This window comes from Hakea prostrata, chromosome 1, assembly GCF_041222555.1.
Source record: "Hakea prostrata isolate BN-2017 chromosome 1, UWA_Hpros_2, whole genome shotgun sequence".
Lineage (NCBI taxonomy): Eukaryota > Viridiplantae > Streptophyta > Magnoliopsida > Proteales > Proteaceae > Hakea > Hakea prostrata.
The window spans coordinates 23489537-23509494 of NC_142600.1; the positions used below are offsets into that span (position 1 = coordinate 23489537).

The 19958-nt window shown below is 35.5% G+C and overlaps 1 pseudogene; it reads right to left on the minus strand.

The window, feature by feature from the left end:
- Positions 1 to 3623: 3623 nt before the first annotated feature.
- On the minus strand, positions 3624 to 5471 carry LOC149028360 (cytochrome P450 94A1 pseudogene; annotated as a pseudogene).
- Positions 5472 to 19958: the final 14487 nt, after the last annotated feature.

The window sequence follows — 19958 nt, forward strand, 5'->3', positions numbered from 1 at the left end:
TAGTGGCCTTGCAACTCAGATCTGAGATGGCTTTCTTGAGTTTCCAGATGCTTTACTACGGTTCTATTCCAGGACTTAAGAACTAGGATAAGGTTTGCAAATTATTGACCACTTGTGAAGATGCAGTAGATTAAGTGATGCATTCCAATTGGTGGCAATTATATCATCGTACGATGTTTCCTCAGTTGAGAAATGTTCAAATCTAAATGGCCTTGAAGAGCAGCATGCTTGAAAAGTGAGTATTCAGAACTTGCATATCGCATGGTTAGAGTTGGTGAAGGTGAGATGTTTTACGTCGGCTTCAAGAGAGAGAGCAAACACGTCTGAGGTGGAAAGGTATCTGTCTAAGATGCCCTCTACTCGATGAAGGCCTGATTGCTTGTTCGTCCATGTGAAATGTAAACCATGAGAGGGGGGGGGGGAGCCTTTGAAACTTAAAGGCCGAGATAAACTCCGAAAAAGGTTCCACATCCCTCTAGGTGAGAGGTACACCACCCTTATGACCATCTAGAGAACAAGTATAACAGTTCCAGTCTCCATTGAGGACCTAAGGAAAGGTCACAAAATTTTCCAATTGAAATAATGTGTCCCATTGTAGTCTTTATTTCGAAAGAGAAGACTGTAAGTATACAAAAGTTTGTAGCCACTGCATTGATGAATAGGTTACTAGAACACACAAACACCATTGTGACCATGGATTTTTGGCGATATTTCAGAAAAATCCATTTTTTTAATTTTTTTTTTTTGGGATTTTTATACTATTTCTTGCACTTTTTAGGCGATTTCTCTTGCGATTCTATCACAATCTTACCAATTTTATCACAATGATTCAAAACTCAAAAGTTAATGTGCTAAATGTAATTGGGAGGAGAATCAACATAGAATAACTTATAAATAGGAAAACTTTTTATAGCAAAATCTTTAAGATTAATGAGCAATCTTACCAACTATATTCTAGTGATCTAGTCCTCAAAAGTCAACATGCTAAATGTGGTTAGGGAAGAGTATATATATGAAATAATTTATGGAAACAATTTAAATTATAAAGAGATTTTGTAAGGGCCTGTTTGGTTACTTGAATCGAGATTGAAATCGGATCATGAACGAGAATTATACCCGCGTTGTAAAATCTTCGATTCATGAAATCTAGAGATTCTTCTTTTTACACTAAAAACGTGAATTTGTAGATTTATGGGTAAGGGGTGAAATCCAGAGATTTCAAAAAAGTTATACATTTGCACATTCACAAAAAATCACGTCGAACAAATAGTTTTTTAGGATGAATCCACATATTTCATTCCACAACCAAACATTTAATTTTATAAATTATGACTCTACAGATTTGAAATCTCTAGATTTGAAATCTCTAGATATTTGAAATCTCCAGACTCATGTAACCAAACAGGTTAATCATTCCAACTATGTCCGAATGATTTAGGCCTTAGAAGGTAACACGTTAAATGTGGCTTGGCAGGAGATTTAAATGGAAATATTTATTAAGAAATAATTTAAATTATCAAAGTCAACATGCCAAATGTGATTAGGGAAGAGTGCATACATGAAATAATTTATGGAAACAATTTAAATTATTAATGAATCTTATAAAAGAATCTTCAGAGTGATTTGATAATCGTTCCAATTATGTCCTAATGATGTAGGCTTCATAAGGTAACATATTAAATGTGACTAGGTAAGAGAATTTAAATGGAATAATTTTAAATATCGCCGAGATATCGGCGATATTTTATGATCCCTACCTTCTTGGTAACAATCCCGAATATTTCAATAGAATCTCGTGATTGTGACTGCCAAACAACATCTATTACAATAGAATAGTAAAAGTAAATTTAATTTTAGGAACATTGTTCCCTAGACTCTACTCATGTAGGTGGCTTTCTCCACCAAGAGTTTGTCAACTTTTGTAATTTCTTCAAAAGCAATCTCCATTTGCATATAGTTTGAGATCTCATTTTCATCATCTAGACCCACAAACAGCAAGAGAGGTTGATTCCTTCCCCCTTGCCTTCCAAGTCGCCCATTTTTTTCCATCGGTTAATCCCATAATTCGTTCCAGAACGTCTTGGCTTCACACAACAACCAATCGAACTATTGGACCAACCCTTAAATCAAGAGCTAGACACTTTATTAATGGTCAACTCACTCTCCATATCTAGAGGAGCCTCCATGTGGGCCCCCTCAATTGAATTTTTTGTAGATTCCAAGTTTTCCCTAGAAATAGAATTTTGAGAATCCCCTCTTTGTACAAATTGTTTTGTATGGGCTCTCTCTTTTGGTAATGTGTCTACCACTATATTATTTTCAAAAAATTTTGAATTATCAAATTTTACAACTATTGAATCTATTTCATCATCCATATCTTCCTCATGGCCCCTCAATTTGATACATGGTAGATTCAAAGTTCTCCCCAGAAACCAAATTCTGTGAATCCTCATGTGCAACTTATTTTATGTGGGCCTCCTCTATTGGCAACGTGGCTACAACTCTATCACTTACAAAATTTTCTAAATTTTCAAAATCAAAAGCTTTGGAATCCACTTCACCATCCGTGTTTTCCTCGTGAAACCCAGATACATCTAACAGCTTATAAGCATCGAAGGTTGAATAACAATAGAGGTTTCTATCAAATTTCCTACCAAATTTATCACTCCTTCCTATCCAAATTTAGAAAACTTGCGTAACACCCCTCTAAGCAGATCGAGGTCCTCCCCTTGTTCTAGTAGCTGCAAATTTTAGCCATCATCAAAATTTTCTCTCTCATCTGAAATTCTTGGAGCCTCACTTCTAAATAACTCCGATCTATTAATCATTCATTTAGGCTGCGTTTGTTTGTTGGAATAAAGGTGGGGTGGGAAATTCTTGAAAAAAACAAATTTTTTACTTTTTCTTTAAATCCTGAATGTGTAGATTGTTTGATTATTTGGGGTGGGAAAGTTAGAAACAAATTTCCTCAAATTAAATAAACTTGTCTTATGAAATGGTAACTCAGCTTTCCTTCCCAAACCTTTTCAAAACCTCACAAAATGTGTTGGACTCTATGAAAAAGTGTAGAAAAATGAAATGTGAGATTCATAATTAACATTTTTTTACACTTTCCTTTTCTTTTTTTCTCCCTTACCACACTACACATGGCGCCCACATATTTTTTTTTTCTATTTTTTTTTCACCCCCACTTTTGCTAAGAACGCATCCTCATAGAGTACACTAAATGATAAGCACTCCAACTAAATTTGATAAACATGTGTCCACCACCACCAGCTGCCGAAACCCTTGAGTTGATGGACCCACGCGAGACGCGACATGCATAAAACAAAACAAATGGCTGGATATGGCAAATCAAGCTGGTCGACCTTAAGTATTATTGAACTACTCCATTTTCCAAGGAGAGAGAGAGAGACTTTGTGGATTCTGTGTTCCGTGCTTGGTGGACAAACCTTACCGTTCACTTTGCGTCTTGGAGTCAACTTTTACAGTGTCCACCGCGTCCGGAGACCAAGTAGAGCCGTAGAGGCTCCACCTGGTTCCACGTCCTTTTCCAAATAAGTGTGATTTTGAAGCAATATAAAATAATATTTCAGGTGATTTCAAATAATTTGCAAATAAGATAAATGACATTTTCTTTTTAATTTTAATTCCCATTCCCTTCTTTATTTACTTTTCTCCCAAACAAACTTGGGTATTATTTCTAAAGCGAAAACTTAGAGGCATTAGTGTATTACATACAAAGTACAAACAGAAAAGTCTTGCTTTCTTCCTTCTACATAACACAAAAGAGAGAAGAAGAAGTTACCCAAACTACAGATATAGCCAGAAAGCTAGGTAAAAGGCTTGATTGATCTTCACTGTTACTTCCTCTCCTCGATCCTTACTGGGAAACCACCTTTCATCTTGGAGGACAAGTAAGAAACAAAAAGAGGATCGAAGTCCTTCTGGGCGGGCACCACCCGATACTTTTGCATCACACCTACCACTATCCTCTGCATCTGCAAGAAAGCCATGTCTTTCCCCAAGCACACCCTGGGACCTGCTTGGAACACTGGATATGTGTATGGATCTTTTCCCAGAAACTTCACCTTATTGTCATCCTCCTTCTGAAGCCACCTTTCAGGCAGAAACTCGAGACAGTCTTTGCCCCATATCTTCTCCATCCTTCCCATGGCATAGGGGAAGTATGTAACCCCAGCTCCCTTCTTCACAAAGGTACCGTCCGGCAGATGATTGTCGGCCGCTGCGAATTTTGTGTCGTTGGGAACCGGAGGATACAACCTCATGGTTTCACATATGGCTGCATGGGTGTAGATTACATGCTTCACGTCGTCATAATCAAGTGATTCTGGCATCTCCTTCAACTCTTTCATCAACTCCTCTTCAACACGAGGGTTGCGATGAACCAACAGGAAGAACCATATCAAGGCTGCCGACGTGGTGTCCCTGCCAGCCAAGATAAAGCTGATCACCATATCTGTGGCAAAACGTTCATCAGAGTGGCCAGAGTTCAAGATTCTGGAGAGGAGGTCCTGTGTTTCTAGTGAAGATTTCTCTTTCAGTTCTCTTTTCTTTTCTCTTACAACCTTGGTTGCGAATTCACGTACTGTTGCGTTGGCTTTTTTTAGGCGTTTCTCAGACCCAATATCAAGTGCTCGTTTAAGCTTCCACAAAGGTGGGAATACGTAGTGAAACCTCTCGCTGCTCAACTGGGTTGCAGCTTCGAATGCCTCGGCGAATTCTGATACCGGCTGTGGGAATGATGGAGACAGGGTCGCTGGGTCATACCCAAAAGCAATTCTGCAAACGTTATCGAACGTAAACCTCTGGAGGATGTCTTGTAGGTCAAGAACATAATTATTAGCTGCAGCATCAGCAAGGAGAGGAAGGAGACGGTCGAAGATCTCGTCTTCCACGACTGTTTCGATGAACTTGCGGAGAGATTTGGTGTTGAATTCATGGCTGGAAATCTGTCTCTGAAACCTCCAGTTATCGGCATCAGCATTAAAGATGCCATCGCCAAGGAAGTTGGTAAGGGTGTCTCTGAAGAAGTCTCCCTTTGGGTAGAGGTAGAATTCGTTCTTGAGGATGTGTTGGACGTTGGCTGGGTTAACGGTTACATGCTGAAGATGGCCAAGAGGACGGTCTAGAAGGATGTTTCCATTGGGACTTTCTTGAATAAGTTCGGTAGCCCACTGGTTAAACCGTTCTTGGTTTGCAGCAATGGCGATGGAGGCGCCCAACAGTGGATATGACTTGGGGAATTTGGTGGATTGAGTTGATGAAGCTGAAGACTTGTTCTTTCGCAGTTGAGAGTAGGTGGTTTTTACGAAGAAGAGGAAAACTGGGACGACAAATAGTAGAATAGAAGCTGAGAACTCAAGCTGAAACATGATGGCACACCTTGTTATGACGGAACAAGAAGCCAAATCTCCTTACTTAGCTCTGGTTTAATCTGCACTTCTGTGCTTCATAGTGGAGTATTTATAGATCAAAAATCAATGACAATGTCACAGCTGGGAAACGAAAACGAAAGAAAGAGAATCCAAACAAATTAAATGGACTTTGACTAGTCACTAAGCAATTGCTACAAACTTACGCAGCAAATCAAATAAAAGACACCGTAATCATCAAGGCGTTATTATTTTTTCAAACTGGATGAAGTAAAAAACAAGAATTTAATACACCAAACAAGGAAAATAACAGAACAAAACAAAATACATCAAGATACGAATGTTTCATTTAAACAAACTATCTAATCATATTTAGGTCTGGGTAACTAGTATTTAGGTGATACTAATCGAATTTTCTAATGGAGAAGACCATAACCATTGATAGACTTGGTCTCATCGATCTACTTATACTTTATTTGGGTTTTCCATTTGGTTTGTCTTGTTCTACGTTCCTTCATTTGCTTCCTTTCAATTTCTAGGTAGAGTTTATCGTAATGATTTTCTTTTTTTTTAATTTCTTCATTCTGACTTTTTTCTTTTTTTAATTCTTCTTTCCTTTTTCTTCATTCTGACTTATACGGCATTTCTCAAAATGGGCCAAGGTGAAAGTGAAATACCTGCAAGAGTTGATAAGATCAACGTATGATGGCTGTGGATGGTGGCCCATATGAATTAACTTCTCTAATCCATTCAATGAATTCTGATATTAAATGAGAAATATATGGGATACCAACACGGATCAGACACGCAGTGAGAGTAGTCATTCAGTTGATCTCATTAAAATGATTCTATATAACCTTGTAGTGGATGAGTTTATTCTATGGATTTGGAATTTTTACTGGAGTTTGAGGTCCTCTTGAGCTTTATTGGACTTTATTGGACTTAATTGAGTACCTAAAGTCTTCTGAGGGTGGCAATCAATGACGTTTCTTATCTTAAATATAGTTTTTAATTTGAAGATGAAGTTCTTTGTTTGTTGGTGTATTATTAAATTGCTCTACAATTTTCAAGAACCGATGGGCATTATTGTTTCTTGGTTCTCATTGATGTAAAAAGAGAAAATTAAAAGTAAAGGAGTAGGAACATTTAAGCCTTGGTCGGCGATGAGCTCTATGAGAGAGCATTCAAATGGTAATCTTACAAAAAATCACTGAAACTTGTAGAAAATGCCAACCAACTTTGAAGTCTGAACACTGATTAAGTGAAAGTCAAAGCATGAACCAATTCGCAATCAAAAAAATTTCCTGAATTCCATTTTAATTATTTATTTTATGCACTCCATGAACTGAAAGTCAGGCAGGCATGAACCCTTTGCAATGAGTATAGACCCGAATTCCATGAAGAAAGGAAAAATCTTATGTTTCATTTTTTTTTCTTCATCCCTGTCGCTTCACTTCTGTCAGTTTTCATACATTGAGTGCCCAGATTCCTTTGAAAATCTTCATCTGAGATTTTTCTAAAGGTAGTTGGTAGACCCTCATGCAAATGTTTCAATTTTTTATCTCAGTAAATGAAAGTCTTCCACTAAAGATAATAATAACTGCTTCAAAAAAATGGTTTACTTGAAGATACTAGCGACATTTGTTACCCATTCAGAAGGAAATGATTGTGTCAAGGATCTGGCATTCAGACAACTAATTTGATGACAGGCAAGAGAGAGCTTCTAGAATTATATGATTTCAAAATTTAAATTTAATAATTTGCAAATTCATAGAGATGTATATGCAAATATATGGAAAAGTTTGTCACCTCATTCCAGTCAGTTTTGATTGATTGAATACTTAATTTCCCCGGAAATTTTCTATCAGATTTTTCTAAGGATAGTTGGTAGACCGGACAGCAGAGGTTTTTTTTTTTTCCTGGTAGACCTTATTGCAAGGCTTTCAATTATTTCTTAGTAAATCAAGTCTTCCACTAAAGATCATAATGACTGTAACCCTAATCAGCTATCCATGCTTCAAAAATTGTTTGAATTCCTAAATAAAAATGGTTTAAATTGAAGACCATTGAGAAATTTGTTGCCCATCGAGAAGGAAATGATTGTGTCGCGGATTTGTTATTCAGCTAATCAATTTGATGACCAGGGGAAAGAGTTTATAGGATTTTATGACTACAAAATTAATGTATTTGGCTTTCATTTTCATGTGTTGCGTCTAGAACATCTTCGAGAGCCGGATAGTTGAATAACCTCTTAGAGGCTTCTCCAACCGAATACATGTAGTTAAGATGCTTGCACTCACAAAAAAAACAAGAACAGGCCAGCCAAGTCTTGGCCGAGGAACTGCCTCCGACACCCAAGTTAGTTTAGGCAACAATAGAAGACCTTGAAAGAGTTCTCAAGGCGTAATGAATAATGGTAAAATGAATCTCATACCTTTTTCTTTGTAAGATGAAAGTTTATATAGAGGATACTATAGAGGATACTTGGAGGCGGCGTCTCCTTGAATTTCGCTTATTCAGTTGAAGAGTGGGGGAGAGATCTTAGGGAGCACGTTCCCTTCTTTGGTGGGCCTAATAGAGCCGTTATTCGTTTATTCATCTCCCCAAGTCTTGGAACGGATATGATGGGTAGTTATCTCTAACTAACCCTTTTGACTTGGTGGTCTTCAACATCATTCTTGGACTTAGTATTAAAGGTCTTCTTACCTTTCGTATTGTTCTCAAACATGGCTCCTAAGGGAATAATACACACCTACCCGAGTGGGTAGGTGCTTTCTCCCTAAAGGGTTCTCTGAGTCTCCCGAGGGAAGGGAGCACACTTACCCGACTAGGTGTGTGTCCCTCCCGAGTAAGGGTGTAAATGGATAACCGAAATCCGCTTCCAAATTCGCATCCGCATCCGTTTAGGGGTATCCGAATCCGTCACATTATTAATAGGATGCAGATATGGTATACCCTTTTCTTACCCAATATTATCCGTCCGATAAAATTATCCGATTAAATTACTTATTTTAGATTTATTATTCTTATTTTATAAATTTTACCTATGATATGTGACTATTTTTCTAGATTTTCTACTAAAATAGCTACAAAAAATGTTAAATTCTTAAATTTCAAACCTAGCCCTCACAAATAAAAAAGTAAAGATGTAAATAGGTAGTTGAAAACTTGTATTCAATCTATATTCATGCCCATTTAGAAGAATCTAATTAAGAAAATAACTATCCGATTATCATCCGAATCCGACAGAATCCGTCCTAAAACCTATAGGATATTATCCGAATCCGACCGAATATAATAGAATGCGGATATGGATATACCACTATCCGATCCGAATCAGGTCCGTTTACACCCTACTCCCGAGGGGGCTCTCTGAGTCTCTCGAGGGAAGGGAACACACTTACCCGAGTGGGTGTGTGTGTCCCTCCCGAGGGGGCTCTCTGAATCTCCCAAGGGAGGGGAGCACACCTACCCGAGTGGGTGTGTGTGCCCCTCCCGAGGAGGTTCTCTGAATCTCCTGAGGGAGAGAACCCCCTCGGGAGGGGGACACACCTACCCGAGTGGGGGTGTGTGTCTCTCCTGAGGGGACCCCTCGGGCTATATGTTCTCCACAACAATATGAAAAGCCTGAATGCAAATATAATAGTTTGCACACTCGAAGATATGTATATATAATTTTCTCTAAATTAAATTCATGGCTTTAGTGCAATGTTATCTAAGACAAATTTACTACATGTTGAGTGTTACCTAAAAATATATAGTTGTGGCATTGGTATATATAATCTAGTTTCAATCAAATTTCAGTTTTTGGTGGGTAGAAGCCAGAGTCCGCACTGAATTTTGATCTTTCAGAAAAGAGAATGCTTAAGGGCCTGTTTGGTTACTTGAGTTTGAAGATTTCAAATCTATAGAGTCATGATTCATAAAATTAACTATTTGGTTAGCCTGAATCTTTGGAATGAAATCTATAGATTTATCCTAAAAAACATTGATGGAGTCAAGGTCCAAATGTTTAACATTTTTATAGTAAGGATGAAATCTCTGGATTTCACCTTATACCCATAAATCCAGTGGTGGAGCCACGTTGGGACCGGAGGGGGCCATGCCCCCCCCCCCCGATTTTTTTCCCTTATTTCTCTATCTTTAAATGTGAAATACCACTATTTGGCCCCTCCAAAAATCAAAAATAAAAATTTAAGCTAAACATGATGGGTACAAATGTCATTCATAATCTTTATCTAATGGTTATCATTAAATCCCTAGTTTTAAGGAATTAAAGATTAAATTCTAATTAAAAACTAACTTAAAAACTAACTCACGATCCATGAATTTCTCTTTATATATTCTCTCCTTTTTGCATTTCTATTTATTCTCCTTTTTGCATTTCTATTTATTCTCTCATGAATCTCCTCTTTTATTCTTATTTTTTCTCCTTTTCTCCTTTTTTTTTTTTCTCACACGTCTCACAAAATATTGAAGTAGTTAGCAAACTTTGGAATTTTCCTAAATATTCTCTACATCAATATTCACTCTCTCTTTCTCAAATTATTCCTTTCTCTCTCTCACACTCACGAATTTTCTATTAATTTACCTAATTTTTAATGTAGACTCCACATTAAAATATAATAATATATTATGAGATGGGACCTACATACATTCGCCCCCCCCCCCAATGTTCAATCATGGCTCCGCCCGTGCATAAATCTACCAATTCACGTTTTTAGTGTAAAAAGGTGAATCTCGATTTCATGAATCTAGAGAGATTCACACAACCAAACAAGTATAAATCTCCTATTTGTGAATCTAGATATTTGAAATCTGTGGATACATATAACCAAACAGGCAATAAAATTTAGAATACTTATTCCATAAATAAATTTTAGAATATATTATTTTAAAAATATATATTCCTTCCTTCGAAACAGTATTAGGAGTGAAAATAAATTTTATAATATATTATTTTAAAAATATATATTCCTTCCTTCGAAACAGTATTAGGAGTGAAAGTTTAGGGTTTTGATTTTAATTTGCTGGTTTGGTAATTTAATTATACACTTAAACCTGGTCGGTTTGATAAATACAATATGATACAAAACATTTGTATGGTATCAACACAAGTTGATTGAATATTAAGAGAGACTCTACTGTCCCATATGGCCATATGCAGATATATAGAATTTTTATCAAGATGTATAATTCTATTCTGTTGGTTTTGCTTTCCATTCAGGTTTTATTGTTTCTTTTGAAAGTTGGATTTCTCATGGGTACTAACTGGAAATGTGTCTTAAGTCATGTGGATGAATTTGGACTCTATTTGTGTTTATTAAAAAAAAGAATTTTTTATATGAGTTCCTTTCGTTTTAATTGGAAACTCAATGCACCCCCTTCCAAATTGAAATCTTACAAAGCCCCCCTCCACATTTGACACTGTTACCTATTAGTTTAACTTTAATTTTACAATTTTATCCTCACATGAATAAATTTGTTTAAAATCCTAAAAAAAATAAATTATATGACCCCCCTTCATTTCAATTGGAAACACTCAACACCTCCTCAAAATCAAAATTTTACAAAACCCCCCTCCACACTTCACACCTTCTGTTTTCTTTTATCCATGAATATGATTTTACTTTTTTACCCACACTTAATAAATTCATATAAAATCATAAATAATATTTTTAATATTCATTTTAAAATCCAAAACAAAAATTTTTATGTCACCATATTACCCTAGATTAGATGACTGAAATTTTCCTCAAATTATAAAAACTCTTATATGATAATTTTTAGCACCCTATGGCCAACAAATTAATTTGATTTTAATCGGTTAGCAGCATTCCTTCACTAATGGTGTGAAGTGTGAAGGTGTCTTATAAGGTTTTGATTTTAGAAGGTATACACCATGTTTCCCGTGGAAATAAAGGGGACTCATGTAAAAACTTCTTACAAATATTATTTAGGATTTCAAAATTGTAAAAGTAAATTTAAAACAAAATGAAACTTGACGTAACTAAATGTGAAAGAGGCTTTGTAGCGTTTCAATTTTGAAAGGAGTGCACCAAGTTTTCAATTGAAATTGAAGCGCTCATGTAAAAAGTTCTAAAAAAATCGGCTTAAGTTTGTGTGCCTCTAATCATTCCTTTTTTTGGCCAAATAGAGATTCATTGAAATACTTTTAGAGGGGGAAATAACAGATGAATTTACCATACATAAAGAACCCTAGCTCCTTTAGGAAGAAAGTTAGCATGATGATTGCTAGATCTATTCACAAAAACAAAACGAACAAAATTAAAACAGCCCGATAACCTTTTAATTTCTTGAACCAGACCACAACTAATCCAGTCCAAAGAGTGAGGTGCGTCTGATCATTCCACAATTGGAGCAGTGACCAATCCAAATGTTTGACATTCATTCCCTACCCAGTCAAGGCTGTAGCCTGTAGCAATAGCACTCCATTTTTGTCTGATCAGGAACGCTTACCCCAAAAACAAATGAATAGTCAAAAGGGCCTCAGGCAGGCTACAATTGGACCGAGCCACAACAAATCAAGTCACAGTTGATTCTGACAAAAATCAACTCCTTATATGTTCAGCAATATTTAATTTACCAAAAACAAAGGAAAATCCATATATGCTTATGGGAGTGATGGACCAAGGCCAAATCACTCCTCTCAGACTTTTATTATAAGGGCGATGGTTGTTTCTTTGACTTTGATCTGTTGTGAGTCTCGTGACTACAAGACTCCATCATATTTTAATATTTTGAAAGATTTTTACTTTTGATTTTTATTTTTTAATATTTACATGTGGATCCCACCATTACGCGTGGTTTAAGTTTCAAAAGTATCAAGAGAGCAAATGTTCTTCCGTGACAAAGAGGTAATCTAGACTCACTTTGATGGAACTGAAATTATATGTCGAATTAAATCTTTCTTTCATGTACTTTTGAAGATTTAACACACTATCTCAATAATGTTTGACAAAATAGTAATAGATAACGTAAGCATTATAAATTATTAAACTACGTAGACAAATCAACAATATTGTCATACACAAAAAGTAATACCATTGCATCATAAGTGGATGACTAATTAAATTTAGGGTAAGAGACCAACAACAAATTACTAAATTATCAATGATTAATACCGTTTAGTAAAGAGGTCTTGGGTTCAACTCTTTCTCATTATACATTTAAATTATGTATAAAAACTATCATGAATATATAGTCGAGGTTCACATAAACTAGCCCAAGCAAAGCTTAAACTTTTAAAAAAAAATTATACAAAAATATAAGCCTGCATCAAAACAAAGGATGATAAAACTGGAATGCTAGATTTGGCTGCTAACCAATCTCATTAAAATTATTCCTTAAAAAAAAAAATCAAAAGATTGTAAATTAAGAAATCACTCCACAGTCCACACCTATAGATTCTTAAACTGTGCATTGCAACCTGCAAACCACAAAATCTAAACCATTTAAAAAGAAAATAAAATTTGTTTCTGCCCGTACCCCAATCAAAGAATTGACCAGATATGAACAACTTAAATGTCTAGCAAACCAGATCAAAATAGTAGCTACTAGTTGCTTTCTCAGTCAAGGCATAAGCATTCCATGTTTGTCTTGATCATGAACCCCAGTCCCTATCATTTCACCTCTGCTATTCTTTGGATTTCAAAAGAGTGATTCAATTTGAATAGTCAAAGTTTAAAGTCTACAGGATTATAGAGTTCTTCATTCGTTTCTTACTTAACCTACCCAGTTTCAAAACGTTACATCTTGAAAATCAATAGTCATAGTTTCATTACAGATACAGCAAAGAAGATTTTCCATTTTTTCCCTACCACTGTAGCCCCATCTTTTTGACTACTTAAAGATTACTTCAACTGTTCTCTTGACTGCCATCCTAATAAGTTATAGGGTTTCAATTTCCAACAAGCTTGATGGGGGTTCTATTTAAACGTCATCCATGCAGGTGATCCAGAAAAACAAATAAGAATTCTGCAACTAGACCTTCCCATATATGTAATCTCAAACAACTAAGCAAGTGATTGTTTAGATCATATGATTAATCCAGATTAACTAAGTATTTTAAATCCAATTCTCTGTGAGATCTTTTTAAGTAATTCAACTTATGCATCAACAAAGTCAAGAAAGATTTATTTTAGTTTACAAGTTGCATCAATTTATACCAAAAGTAAACAGTTGATTTGACCGGCTGTTTCCCAACTATTGCAATATAAATAAGCATCAGTTTAAAAATATATCTTTCAAGAAAAAGCTTCAGCATCGCAAAATAAGTATGTAAACAAAGTTTAAAACGTGGCAACAAAATTATTATATAGTCAACACTTACGACATCTTATCAGATTGTTGGCGGAGATTTATATGTTGTAGTGACTGTAAAATGTAGACATTGTCAAGAGCTACCTCATCATATTAGAAGGTGAAATTTCTAAATTCTATGCTAATTTTATTATAATTATTGTTGTTTTAACTTTTAATTTTTCCACGACATTAGATTAGATATACTTTAATCATGATTGAAAAGCGTAGCTTAGTTGAAATTTGACAAATAGCTAGTCTTTTATATACAATAGAAATGAATTCTTGGCATTTCTAAGTAAAGCTAGAAAAGTTTAATTAATCTTGGCGGACTTCACAAAGTTAGTATACTGTGGAAAATGTAAGCATCAAAGGTTGCGTAGGGATAAATACTATTCAAAGATTTGATTCTTTTGGTAAGGTTTTCAATTTACTGAATTAATTATCATATCCATTCATTCCTTATTCCAAAGAGATTGAAATTATTGAACCAACCCCAAAAAAAAAAAAAGAAGAAGAAAAAAACTGTTGAACACAAAACCAATACAAATGAAGGTTTTCAGGTGAGAAGGCATTGGATAATGAAGTGTGAAATGGAGGAGTGAAGTAGGTGCTTATGTCATTTGAACCCTTTACATTTTCTCTTCAATTAGTTATTTTCATGGATTTACTCTTTTGCTAGCAAATTATTTGCATAAAGAATCGGAGAAAAGAAAAATACATATACGAACAAAACCTTCTTTGTTTTAAGGAATGTTTTTCATGTATAACAAATTATTTAATTTTGAAACATGACAATGTAAGTGCAATGAAGTTTTGTGAATCTTTTCCTGTAGAAGTTTTGTAATCAGTATGAAGAGTAATTTAAGATTTTCTTTACCATCGTATGGTTAGTCAGCTGGTAAAACCATCTCTCAACGGAAGAGGTCGTGGGTTCAGTCTGCTTGATAGTATATTATGTAATACTCCATTATATAAAAAATCACCTATTCTTTAACAAAAAAATCTAAGATTTTTTATTTCAATATGAAGTTTTTAATTTTATTATAAAAAGATAATTGGACCATTCAAAATCGAAATGCTATCAAGTTGTGCATGAAACGACTAATTAAAAGTCTGCATCCATGAGAGGATAAATTATTAAATAAATACATCAAACCTTGAAGATTTGAATTTCTTGGGACGCTTTTGGTCTAATTGAAGACATCTTGGAGTTGTGTGATCGCTTTCAAGATTATTGAATCCTTCATGGCGTGTGTGAGACAAATGCATGCGTAGATTTTTTGGTAAACCAAGCGCTCTTGTCAAAGGAGATCCATCTTGACACCTCACAAAACAATTTCATTAAGTTCATCTATCAACAATTCCGTTGGCGGCAATTCTTTCATACATAATTTCTATAGTATTCTTTTATGTAATATTTATTATTAATAATAAAATTTTGAAGTTTGTACAATCACGTTCAACGGAGACCTATAAATGCCCTTATACGAAGAAGTGATATAATCCATATTGAAGGAACTAGAAAAGCTAGGGGTAGACCTAATAAAACCTAGGAGAAGTGGTGAGAAATGATATGTATAGCTTAGGCTTTATATCTAATATGGCCTCGAAACAGAACGATTGGAGGGCAAGAATCCATGTAGCCGACCCCATTTAGTTAGGATAAGGCTTGTTGTTGTTGTTGTAATCATATAAGAACAATTAAAAAAAAAAAAAAAAAATAAATAAAATAAAACAAAAACTACGATGTCATCCTCACCCGTTACAACCACCTCTTCTCCAAAGTGTTATTTTCCATTATTTTTTAGGAATAAGGAGCTTGTATTAGAAGAGTAATTAAATAAGAGGATTACAATTTATAGTATGATTTCCAAGCAACATCATTATTGACACTAATATCCAAACCAAGAGGTAACCCTCCCGAGTCAAATTGTATCTCACCAGGAGCTTGGAGAAACCCTGCCTAAGTCTGCTCTTTGGTTCAACTCACGGACATGGTGTAAAATGAGGCAATTCCTACAATTTTGTTGAAGTGTGCAAATGTCATCAACTAAAGAATCAACATATCAGGGAACTCTATGGGAACCCAAGATCATAAGAGTGGCCTCGCGAGAATTAGAGCGGATTTGAAGTCTTCGAGCACCACTCTGTAAAGCACGCTCTAAACCTGCCTTTATGGCAATCAACTCCATAACTAATATTCGGTCCTCATGGATAGCACCGGCAATAGCAAAGATGACAGCACCACTATAGTTCCGCCCCAAACAGCCATAAACACCCAATCCTTCTCTAGTTTTCTGTTGACAGAAAAAATTGTATCCAACAAATTAAAATTATTTTGGTGTTAAGAAGATAACCAGAACTTAGGCCCATAACGTAAGCCCATTATGTCATCACAATAAGAACAACGGAAGAGAACCACAATTTAGGCCCATAAGATTATCATCATAGCCTGCTTCCCAATTTAGTGCTGGGATCAAAATGAACAAATATAGAGCAAGACACAAAGTGAGTAGAAGAAGATATGACCCCAAAACTGATCAACTATATTTCAGTTCAGCTCTTCGACTTAAAATACTTCGGAGAATAAGACTGATATATACCTGAATAGTTCTTCTTCAAAGAAATATTTAGAGTAAGAACTCCCCAAATCACCCACAAAAACAAGAATGTTGTAATGCACGGTAATAAAAAATTTCGATCAAGACTTGGTTCCAAAAGGCAATGGGAGCAACCAATTAGGCCATAAATTATGGAGTGAACAAGGATTCTATCAATTTGGACATTTTCATTAGCTATTACAACTGTATTTGGTTGGTAAGAGATGAGTAGAGTCAGTAGAAATGAAAATAAAAATAAATAAATGAAAAAGGAAAAGAAAAAAAAAATCTGTCTAGATGTCAGGTCATCAGCAAAAAGATAAAAAAACATAATTTTTTTACATTTAATTTACAAAAAATTTGTAGCATTTGTGCCCACGGCTTATGTCGGCGATATATTGTCATGTCGGACATGGGCGACACGACACCGGCCATCGAAACGAAAGTTACAACTTGTTGTCGGAAAATCGCCGGAATTCGGTGCTTTTTCGTCGAACCTTTCGAAATGTCAACGAAATCAACTATTTTGTCGCCGGCGGCATGAGTACAACAACTGCTGGTGTGTTCTACCGCCGGAAGAGAGGAAGAAAATAGCTGATACAAGCCGCAGCTCTTCCAAATTTTTGACGGACTAAATACTCCGGTCTTCTCTCCGTTCACCGGTAACAAAACTGATCGAAAACCCTCTCTGCTCTGTCTCTCTCCAACTCTTCTCCACAACTCCACCACCGCTGCAAGCCTGCAACTCTTCTCCCGCATGACCTGAGTCACCTGACTACCTCTCTCTGCGATCCCTCTCTGCGATCTGTCTCTGCGATCCCTCTCTGCAATCTCTCTCTGCGATCTCTCCCTCTCCAACTCTTCTCCTCCACCGTTGCAAGTTTGGAAGGCTACAACCTCAGTCTGCGATCTCTCCCTCTCTCTCAGTGCAATCTCTTCTCTCTCTCGGTCTGCGACGGTGCACTGTGCACAACCGTCTAAACTGAAGTTACTCTCGCCCGCTAAATGTCGGCGACAAGTCGCCGACTTTTCGGGGTTTCGGTGGTGTCAACTGCCACCGACACGGCAACACCAACCGATACGTCGAACCTTGTTTGTGCCCACACAAAGCAATTTGCACAAGGAGTCTACCACGCATTCAATTGAGGGGGTCCACATGGAGGTTACTCCACACGTGAAGGGTGAGTTAGCCATTGAAAAAATGTCGCATGATTCAGGGGTCGATCCAATTGTTCAATTGAGCATTGGAGCAAGGCCAAAACATTTTGGTATGAATTATGGGATTAACTGGTTAGGAGAAAAAACAGTGCAACTTGATGGGTGAGGGGTAAAGACGCAACCTCGCTCAGTATCTGTGAGTGTAGAAGAAGAAATGTAAAACTCAAAAAGTAGGCCAAGGGAGATTGCTTGGCCAAACTGATAGGATACGGAAAAAAATACACAAGGAATTTAACGTGGTTTGGCAAAATCCTGCCTACGTCCACCTAAAAAAATCATTATTTCAAAAAACCTCACTCTACTCTCACACCACACAAAGTGTTACATTTTATTTATCATATTACTTAAGTTATCCCATAGAGACCATATATAGGGAAACTTAAAACCTTAATTCCAATATAGTTACAATATACCATCACAAAGGAAATCACAGATACTGTCTCTAAAAAAGTCACCTTTGGGATAGAGATAGAAGTGGGTCAAGAAGAAGAAGAATAGGAGGATGAAGAGGACAGAAGAAGTGAAGAACTCGAGCTGAAACATGATGGATTTGATAATAAAAAACAAAAGAGAAGACTGTAAGGCTCTCTTTGGTATCAATTCTCATTCTCTATTATGCCTATTTAAAATAAATAAGTACAAGAATTCATTTTTGGTCAAGAATGAAAAATGGTTTGGCGAATTTTAACGAAAATAAATTATGAAATGGAAAATAAGTTTGGTGTCAAGATAAAAAATTGTTAAAAATGATAGTAAACAAGTGAGAAAAGAAGGAAAAAGTATTGTTGTTATAAAAGAATGTGTATTGACTATTTTACCCTCATCTTACTTATAGAACTTTAAGTAAACTTACACAAATGAAGATAATAAAATCCTCATCATAATCCATAATGGACAAAAAGTTCATTATGGATTTTGGAGGTTTTTCTATTATTTTAAATAAAAATAAAATTCAGAATAGATGCCAAACAATTTAAAATAATGAAAATTTCTCATAATTGACAATGATAATTGATACCAAAAAGAGCCTAAGACACGAGTGAGATTATTACTGTTGGGGCAATGGAATTCAAGTGTCTAAAGTTTTGGAGAAGATAAGATATGTCTGGACGTTGAAGATCCACGTATAAACTAGAAATGATTTTGGATACTCTTAACTAAATAACCGCTTTTGCGTGCTGCCTAATAAATGTGCAGTACTTGCAGCATAGGGCTGAGATTGAAGTGAAGGTCGAGACTCCGACCTTGATCGCTTATTTTGCCAAAATTGTTTTTACACTTAAGTGACATGAACAATCGAAATCTAAATCTCAACCCTCATTTCAATCTTTAGTATAAACAATGCGGTGGCATTAATTACGCAGCACCGAAACTTAGACCATTAAACAAGTAGATGTTGTTTTCTTAGTGGAGTAAAGGCGGATAGAAATAACATGTTTTGAATATTAGAGGGTTTGAGGACTGAAGTGGTTTGTCAACTCCTTAGGGCTGCCATTATTATGAATACACTGAAATACGATCAAAAGAAAAATGTGATAAAGACAGATGTCAGCATCCTATCGTACCTCAGATCACGTAGTTGCATGCATGAAGACAACACAAACTACTTCTTCTGTGGTGAAGCAATTCACACGTCTCCCTGGTGTCTCATGTTTTAATTTTTCTCCATCGACCTGATGGGAAGGAAAGCGATGCAGAAAACAAGGATTGATGCATTCCTGCTTTACTAAAAGCATCACAATAACAGAAAATGGTTCATTTTATGTGACTTTAGATTTCTCTTGTTGGTTCACGTATTGTCAACTTTACATTTCTGTCTCTCACTTCAATATCGGTTATCATCACAATACTAATCAATGTTTTCATCAAGAAAGAAAAAGAGTACTTAATGGTGGAGAAGATTTTTTTCACAATATAAAATTAAAAAATAAAAATTATAGAAGAAATATATAAACAAAAAATATAAAATCAAATAAGAAATAACAAAAAAAAATGAGAAAAAGAGAAGCAATGAATAAATTGAGAAAGAGAAAGAGTGCTTAATTGTGGATAAGATTTTTTTTCAAATTTTCCTTAACTCACGCTTATAAAAAGGGAAGAATAAATAGGAATAAAGAATTCTAACAAAAAATAAATAAAAAGAAAGATAAGGAAGAAAATAAATAGGAAGAAAAGAGAAGAGAGGAGACACGAGATATGAGAGAATAAATAGAAATTGAGGAAGTCTCTAATTAGAAATGACATTTTGAATATCTAATAAGATTTTTTTTTTTAAAAATTTCCTTTAACACGCGTTTATAAAAGAGAAGAGAATAAATATGAAGAAAAGATGTGAGAGAGAGAACCAAGGGGAGAATAAATAAGGATTGAGGAGTTAGTTTTTAACTAGGGATGACATTTATACACATTATTTTACCTT